Here is a 7,443-nt window from a genome sequence, read left to right as displayed (position 1 = left end):
CATGATGGCAGCATAAGTAGTTTGATTCTTGATTGTAATACATCACTTAGACTGGAGCCCAATTACAAATTGTCCAGCCAGAGGGGTCTATGTCAGAGAGACTGACTGCAGTCTGGAGAGGATCTCAGAGCTGACGTATGCAATGGCATCTGCCTAACGATCCAGTTTTGCCCCAACTACAGGCAAAGAAAGAAAAAAATCTTTCAAATATTTGTTTGAATTTGTAAAGGTATTTTCAACAACTAGGCTTGCATATTTTACAGACAGAGTAAATATGGTAACATTCAAATTTGCCTTCATAAATATTCACAGATGCTGGATTTGAAGCTTACCCATGTGGATATTTGCTCTGTAAGAGTTAGTACTTTCATCCAGACGGTGCAGAGAAATTGTATTACTAGACTTCTGTGACCAATTACAAGTAAATGGTTACATAGACATTAACCAAGCACATCTGAAAAAACAAATTTTTTCAGGATGCAAGTTTTCTGTAAACACTGTGTTGAAAGCAAACAAGTTAAATCTGTTTTAAAGTTTTCTTTTCATTCTTAATTATTCCCAAAGCACTAATCACAGCAATATTTTAAATGTGCTTAAAGAGGGCTCTTTAACATGACTGCTTGTTCTATGTTGACTTTCTGAATCTTAGAGGCTAAAGTAGATGCAGAAGTGGAGATGAAGGATAACCTTATTAATTGATTACATTTATCATTTCAAGCATTTGTACAACTGTTTAAAAAACATTTCCTTATATATACTAGCTAGACTGTAATAACTATGCTCTATACTAGCTAGACTTCAATGTGAAACGATAAGGAGCATTGCAGTAAACAGGCATTTCCTTGTATGAATAATTTGGTTTCTGAATATGCTTGAGCAAAGACTACTGAAATGTATCTGAATGCTTTGACTGTCAGTGCTTATCTGATGCTCAAAACCTATTTATGACATTCATTTCTGTAAGTAGCACAGGGCTTCTAGGATGCCAGTGAAACGCATTTTTGTGTGACTTGGGTAATCTTTCATCTCTCTGTGGACTATAGAATTCCCACATAATGCCATAGTAAAAACATCTGCATCTCAGTGCATAGAAAATGATCACAGTTTTCAGAACCAATGCATACAGAGTTGCTGCCTCTTTCTTTTTAAGATTAAATTCCTTCATATGCCCACAAATAAATTAATGCATATTTGGTTCTAAGTTATGTTTTTCTGAATGCAGCTCTGTGCTCATTTGTCTCTTTTTCTCTTATTGTTTCTGAAAAGAGAAAGCACGGATCTGAAAATCCACCAGGGTTGCAGGCTGCTGTGGTTCTGGTGGCCTTCACTAATGAAAAAAAAATAATCCCCTTCTATATGCCCCACTTTTAGAACCATCCTTTATTTTAAACTTTTCAAGGTGCTCATGTTCCTGTCAGTATGAGATGAAATTCCTACAACATAAGCAATATTTTGTGGAATGAATTTGAAGCAGAACAATGCAAAACAACAAACGCTTTGTTATTGAGAAAGCACACCTTTCTGAAGACCACCACCTTTATTTTCATTTCCCTCAAAAAAGACAATGTGCAATACTAGTGGAGGTGGTTTACTATTTTCTGTAACACTCAAAATTGAGTTATCACTGACTCCTGTGTTGTAGAAACAGCCAGACAGCCTCTGGATACTGTGAACACACTTGTGCTAAAAATTACATGGACAGTATTCCTTAGTGTTGCTTGTGGTCAGTATTGACATGAGCTCCTTGTTGAGCTACTTCAGGGTATGCATGTGGTACTTCTTTCAGTCTGAATATCCACCATCTCCAGTCATTGCAGCATCTGATATCTCTGTTAGACTTTTCTTCTAAGAATATTTAACTACTAGAGCTAATGGTTGGCTGCGGGGGGTGGGGGGTTGGGGGGGTGGAGGTCGGTGAGGGGGAGAAGTGCTTTCTGACAAATCTTGGGCCTTTGGTTCACCTGAACCCATCACCTACCTACACACATTTTAGATCTATCTCATGGATTGGTGCTGGGGTTACAGTAAAATAAATACTCAGTCCCAGATTTACAAGTGTGAATGGCTTCTTTTAGGCTGCTGTTCACATCTCTGGCTGCCATCATTATAAAATCATATCCAAGCAGGTCAGCCCTGGAAGATAAATCATGTCAGCACAAAGCTGGTTTGTGAGCTCTGATTTATTGGCTGTGTTAGGCCTGCAGGGTTTGTGAATCTCCACACATTGTAGTCTGCACTTTGAGACCAGCTCGCTTTGAAGGCTTGGATTTTTTTCCCTAATTAGAGCACAAGCAAGCTGTTACAAAAACATTTGTGACAACATAAGATGTGTAATAAAATACAAGAGGTCTGTCTCCCAGGAACAGTGCTACAATGAAGCTGGAATGTCATTACATGAGTTGATTTGAGCTCAGGTAACAAGTTTCTATTGAGGTCAGATGGGTTGCACCTCTTGGGTTGCTGGAGTACATTTATTGCTGGGGTTTTGTAAATTTATTGCACATCTAATTTCAAAGCCATGGAAATTCACTTTAGTGAATTCACATGGCATTCTTCCCTTTGGTGGTGATTCCGCAGTTTGCAGTGAAGTGCTACAACCAGGAGCAAGCCACTGCTCAGCTACTGGTGGGTGCCAGCACACTGAAAGGACTGTTAGAAGATGTAAACCTGGATACCAAAGTCCTTCAACTGCTATATAGCACATACTCCTTCCCTGCCAGGTGACCTGATTTAATCCCTCTCCCAGAGGTCTGTCAGGTAAAGAAGTCGGGAGAGAGGTAGATGTGTTGGTGAGCTGCACTTCACATGTTTAGGAGCAGCAGTACGGAGACACCCTGCTTCAGAGAGTAACTCACTTTCACTGGAGAGACTACGAGGGTCTCTGCTTTCACAATGGCATTTCATTGTGGCAGGAGTCTCCCTTTGGCTCTGGGCTCACACACACCATTTGCCAGGTATTCTTCTCTGTATGCTGTATGATGGCGTCCAAATCTTGCAGTTGATTGAACTCTTTCCGTTGCCCAGAGGGGTGATTGAAGCCAGGCCATAGTGGACACTGAATGTGTTTTGAGAACAGGAGTAACAAAAGGTCATACAAGTGAGGAAAAAGTTAGTTCATTGGATTCTGATAGATGCAACAAACATCAATACGAATACAAAAAGGCACTGGGTATAATAGTGCACCACTGTGAATTGTGAAGCTGTGTTTATTCCTTTGAATTCAAGCAGGAAGGAAAGGATTTTTGCAGCTCTGGTGCTGGGCCAGCTGGTTTGCCTTTTCCTAGCTCCCAGCTTTTGGAAATGGGAACTGACTCGTGCCGGCAGTTCTCCCCACCTCTGCCCCTGCCTGCCCACAGGCAGGCTTGAGCTGACCCATTCCCAACTTCCATTCCCTCCCCCAGCAGCGCACTCAGGAGTTTTCTTCACTCATCCTTTGTTGTCACACAGGGCAATTTTCAGATATACATCTCTGTCGCTGCTTGCACTGTAATGTATGCCCTCGCAAGCCGTGAACATTTTAAATCATCTGTGGAGTACAGCAAAAGTGGTCTCTTCTGGGTTCCCCAACTAAACAGAGCATGCATTTTTCCACAGAAATACTTTAAAAACTTTGGGCCCCGCATGGGCAATCATCCAAGGTCATTTACTGGGCTGCAAAATCTCTTCTAATTTTAACTCCTCACTAGAAACTCAGAGTTTATTCTTGCATTTTTAAAAATGTCTAGGCCTTGTGGTAGCCCTTTGCAGAAGGGTACATCTTGATTTCTGATAATTGCTGGAAAGTGACATTGCCATTAATCCTCACTAGTACAATTCAAGGATTTAGAAACTGCTTTTAGACACAAGCACAGCTCTGAAAATCCCCTAAGATGGAGCTATGGGTAATGGGAATATAGAGGTCACTTGAGTCATGAATTGCGAACTCTGCATCCTGTCAGATGGTATTATGGAGGGAGGAGAAAGGAAAAGAAAAATGTTTTTTTCATTCAATTGAAAAAAAACCTGCGAGAATGGGGAAACTATACTGTTCCCTGCAAGAAGCAAGATTTTTTTCCCCGTTCAGCCAGATGACCGCGTTAAACTGGTAACTGTGTTGTGATGGGATATGCTAAGAAATCCAAGCCCAGATCATTTGGGACTAAACTGAGTTAATTCCTGAATGCAAAAAATCTGTCACTTAACAAGAAAAAACAGTAATGGTGTTGTGAGAGCCGCTAGCAGGCTTGGCCTGACTTCTGGCTGCTCCACTGTTCATACAAGGGTTTTGAGTCCAGATCCTCTGGTATCAAAAATATTGGCGTTCTCTCTGTGTAGCACTCACGCTAGTAGGTCTACTTAAGGTGAGGCACAACCCTCCAAACTGTCCTGAAAAACGCTGGTGCAGACAAAGATGCCATCGGGTCACTGAAGCCAAATGATACTGCTGTGAGGAAGAGAAGAGGTAGGCCAATTTTTTGTCTAAGCAATTCTCCTGACAGGGTTTATTGCTCCCCGATGAGATCAGGCGTTGTGTAGTGTTGCCAAATGGGGTAAAACTTCAGCATGGTGACATCTTGGGTGGTTGTTGGTGGGGCTCTGCTGGGACAAGGGGGTGAAAGGTGGCTGCGAGAGGTGACCACCAGGAAGAGCAGGCAATTGCATACACTGCCATCTTGGGCATGTTGGTGGAGATGAAGGAAAACAAAGCAAGAGCAACAGCCAAAGTGCGATATAACTAGCAACAGCTCAGCCTCAGAAGTGCAGCCGACCCAGCTCATAATGGCAAGGCCACTGATACACATTTCCTTGTCCCCAGGCACAGGCAGCCATGGATGCCCCATGCGTACCTCCCACTCCAGCCCCAGCAGTTGTGTGGTGAGCAGAGATAGCAAGAGCTGTGCTACGGAACAGCACATGAGTATATTTTGTTTGTTTGTCTTCTTTTCCCTATGGGAAGGCCTTGGTTACTGCTTTGCACTCTCAGCTGAGCAGCTTGAAGCCTGTAATGGGGAAAACCATGAAGGACGGCCATAAAAGAGGAGTGGGAACGTCTTAAAGAACAAGTGCCACTGAAACAGTCCAGGAAAGCAGCCCTCTGCTACATAAACACGTACGCTGTGCCCCTGTAAATCTTTATTTCAAATCATGATGAACAATAGTATCCAGCTCTCTTTTGAGCTTTTTCATCTTTACGCCTCATAGCGAAGGATGATATCATCTCAGTTTTATGGAGGGGGAACCTGTGGCAAAGAGAAGAGCATCCAAGAGGCACAAGGTCACCATCAAGCCAATGGTGCAGCCAAGAACAGATGCAAACATATTTCAGTGCATGCATCATATAAATATCAGCTTATTCTGCTGCTTGTACAGACTGAACAAGAATTTCAATGTGCAGGTCACTGTGCAAGCAAAGTTTATTGTTTCCAATGTAGTCAGGGACTCTAACTATTGTTTCTGTGGAAACAAAGAATGAAAATGAGTGGATTTTAATTCTTTTCCTGTTCCATCTCTGTGAACACTTTGGGTCTTGGCTATAACGCCTAGGATTTTTCTGAGTCCTTTATTAAAATTTTCTCTGTTCAGTAAGGTATAAAAGGGTTAATTTTTGCTTCCTTCAAAACCAGTAAAGTCTGCAGCTTTGTCCAGCTAAACAGTTAACACTTCAGATTTTCTACTGGTCAGAGCTAACTGATAACAACCTGAATATGCTGGTGCTTGGCTAGTTTATTATTCAAATTAAATATTTCAAAGGAATTCAGATTGGGACATCATGCCTTTGAAGCTGTGGAAAGACCCCAGCTTAGTGTTACCATTTCAAAGAGATTTTTACAACAACTTTTAGATGCAGCAATGTCAGCGGTGGCCAGAGAATTGGTTTGCAAACTGGCTAGACTGAATAAACTGGGACTGGCTTAGCTGAAACAATGCATTAGGTGTTCTGCAAACCACACTGTAAGACACCCTTAGAAAGGTATTTTTAACTGGAAGGATGAGGCAGAATATCACTGAATTTTCAGGTGCATTTGCTCTGGTTATTTTGAAGCTGGTCTGAGACCACCTCAGAAAGAGAGATGTGTCAGGAAAACTTTTACAACGATGGAAACCCAAGAAAAGCAGAATTGGTTATTTCTGTCTGGGAGCAATCAGAACTTACAGTTAGGTGTAGCTCTCCTCTCCACCCCGCTCAGTCACATTGTCAACCTCAGCTTGATCATTGCAAAGTAGGCTTGCTAACCCTAAGCATTCAGAGTTCATAAATCAGACATCCAAAGTATGAGATATAAATTTTAAGACCTCGAGATTTAAAAATACTACTGCATTGGGTTTTAGTCTTTATTTATTTACAAACTTGAACCTCTAATGTTCACATTTTAAAAATTTCCTCATACAGGCTAGCAGTTTTTTCAATTGTGTCATAGCAGCAGCAATCATAGGCTAGGGTCTCTTTTTGACGGGTGCTATATTAACACAAAGCAAAATCAACGTCTCATTTCCAAAGGCTCTTAAAGCCAAAAATCATAAAAAACTGGATGGCCTGAGTGATTTTGACAACTGAGTTGCATTTACGTCATTTCTTAGACATTTCGTCTCCTATATCCCATTGAAAGCTACTTAGTCTTGCAAAGCTAAATGGAAAACAGTAGCCTTAAAAATCTGAGCCTTGCCATCTGAGGTCACCTGACATCAAAACTGACATCTTAAGAAAAAAAAACACCCGAATAAGGCAAGGTTGGCTAATAAATTATAAAGAATAAGATATAGAAAATATCTCTATGGACACCCCAACAACCTCTTTCACTACTAACCAACACTGTCCAAGTGAACCTGTAGTGAGAATTTAAGACAGATAGCACAAAACATTAAATTTAACTTGCATCACCGGGTCTATCCCTTTGTTCCATAAGCCCTTTGACCCTATATGTTCAGTTCAGTCGCTCCATTCTGAGGACAACAGGAGTAAGCTTTTAAGGACATATTTTCTAGTGATATTCCTACTCTATTTTCTGCTAGAAAGATGAAATAAACTTGCCTTCCTTCTCCGTAGGCTTACGTTTAAGTATTTTATGACTGCATTTTAACATATTTTCAGATAATTTCATACGTGAGACTGATCTTTAGCCTACTGAGTTGAATTGTGTCAATTCATTTGATCATTTGATGTATGATAGACTGCATTAGTACAGTTGCAGGCTTGGTCAGTTATTTGTCCAACTCCAGACATGGGGGAGAGGGCTGGACTGGTGTAATTCCCATGATTCAGGCCCTATTGAATGATAGCCGCGTGGGAATGACTTACACACACAAGGGATTTGGCTGTAATGCTATAAAATGCAGACTTACTCTCCTCATCAGGTCATGAGGATGCAGATCAAAGAAGGAACTGGATGTTTTTTCTGGCTTGACAGTGTGGCATGCTTCAGTCAAGGATCAAAGGAGAAGCACAGGAGACTAATGTAATGTAGA

The sequence above is a fragment of the Charadrius vociferus genome, unplaced genomic scaffold, assembly GCF_000708025.1.
Source record: "Charadrius vociferus isolate BGI_N301 unplaced genomic scaffold, ASM70802v2 scaffold491, whole genome shotgun sequence".
NCBI classification, from domain to species: Eukaryota; Metazoa; Chordata; class Aves; order Charadriiformes; family Charadriidae; genus Charadrius; species Charadrius vociferus.
This window is presented reverse-complemented; position numbering follows the sequence as displayed.